Below are 1777 nucleotides of genomic sequence, written 5' to 3'. Positions count from 1 at the left end.
GTAAAGGTATCAACAGTAGTAGCAAGGATAGGCTATGCATCAGAATAGGATATCGAAAAGCAGTAACATGCTACACTACTCTAATGCAAGCAGTATAGAGAAGAGTAGGCGATATCTGGTGATCAAGGGGGGGGCTTGCCTGGTTGCTCTGGCAAGTAGGAGGGGTCGTCGACTCCGTAGTCGAACTGGGCAGCAGCAGTGTCGGTCTCGTAGTCTACCGGAGAGAAGAGGGGGAAGAAACAGTAAATACAATGCAAACATAAGCATGACGATGCGTGACATGACAGTGAGCGGTGCTAGGGGTGTCCTAACGCGACAGTAGGTGGTACCGGTGAAGGGGGGGAACATCCGGGAAAGTATTCCCGATGTTTTGCGTTTTCGGACAGAAGGACCGGAGGGGGAAAGTTGCTAGTTCGATAGGTTAGGGAGGTGTGGTGGACGAACGGACTGCGTATTCGGATTCGTCTCGTCGTGCTGAGCAACTTTCATATAGAAAACATTTTCATCCGAGTCACGGTTTAAAAGATATGAATTTTCAAAGTTTATTTGAATTTCTGAAATTATTTAATTAACAGAAAAAGGGATATGACGTCAGCATGACGTATGAGTGACGTCAGCGGTCAACAGTCCGGGTTGACTGGTCAAACTGACAAGGGGGACCCACCTGTCATAGACAGTGGGTTAACAGAGGATTAAACTAATTAGTTTTTAGTTAATTAACTACTGGGCCCACCTGTCAGTGAGAGATTAATTAAACTAATTATTTTTATTTATAAAACATTTTCTTTTTTAATTTTTGCGGCGGGGCCCGCATGTCAGTGACTGGGCCTGCCCAGTCAGCAGTTGACTGGGTCAACCCAGTCAACTGGGGCCCGTGGGGGCCACTGGCAGTGACCCAGGGGGTGGCCCCAGGTGTGCCACTTCGGCGGCCGGCGCCGGAGCAACGCCGGCGACCAGACGCACGGCGGCGCGGCTCGGGAGGGGTACGGGTTTCACGTACAGGGGGTCTCCGGGGGCGTGGCTGGGCGCGTTCGACGCGGCTCGACGTCGCGCGTCCAACGGCGGTGGTCGGAGGGGCTGGAACGGCCGGAGACGAGCGCTATGAACTCGCCGGCGGCGAGGTGCTACGGGTGCCCGACGGAAGCTACGCTAGAGCGCGCGAACGGCCGAACTAACTACCTAGGCGGGTGCGGCTCGGTGCGGTCGGGCTAGCGGGCCAACGCTCGTGACCATTTGGTCACCGGAGACACGCCGGCGGCGAGCTCCGCGGCGTGGCGTTCGGGCGCGCGCGGGGAAGCAGCTACGGAGCGCGAGCGAGCTAACGGAGAGGGGGAGGAGGTAGAGGAGCTCACCGCGCGGCGCAAGAAAGGCCCGTGGGTGGCTTAGTAGCAGCAGGTCGTCGCCGGGGAAGAAGGGGGTCGCCGGCGTCCGAAGATGAAGGCGAGCTCGGAGAGGTCGTTGTAGTGGCTCCGAGCTTCGACGGAGAGGCGGAGGGGGTGTAGTCGAGGGCGGCGACGTCGTACGACACGGCGGGGTGGCGAGTGGGGCACGGTGGCCGCGAGAACGACGGGAACGGCGGCGAGCGCGTCGGGCGTGGGGAAGAGGGGAGCGGCGCGGATCCGGGGGAGAGGCGCAGAGGCCGAGGGAGTGAGCGGGGTGAGTGGGAGAGAGGCCCGAGGGAGCGGGGGCCGCTGGCGCCCTTATCCTCTCGCGGGGTTCACCGCCGGCGAGGGGGTTCGGCGGCGACGCGCCCCGTTCCGACCCGGTCGGGGGAACA

The 1777-nt window shown here is 59.8% G+C and overlaps 1 protein-coding gene across 1 annotated transcript in view; it reads right to left on the bottom strand.

Annotated features, from left to right (window-relative positions):
• Window positions 1-158: 158 nt before the first annotated feature.
• LOC123078824 (uncharacterized) overlaps window positions 159-1777 on the bottom strand; it is a 22702-nt gene continuing 21083 nt past the window's right edge. Inside the window, exon 2 of the mRNA XM_044501454.1 lies at window positions 159-214. The gene's annotated coding sequence lies outside the window, so the exon portion shown is untranslated. The remainder of the gene's footprint in view (window positions 215-1777) is intronic.

The sequence above is a fragment of the Triticum aestivum genome, chromosome 3D (genome assembly GCF_018294505.1).
Source record: "Triticum aestivum cultivar Chinese Spring chromosome 3D, IWGSC CS RefSeq v2.1, whole genome shotgun sequence".
Lineage (NCBI taxonomy): Eukaryota > Viridiplantae > Streptophyta > Magnoliopsida > Poales > Poaceae > Triticum > Triticum aestivum.
This window is presented reverse-complemented; position numbering and strand designations above follow the sequence as displayed.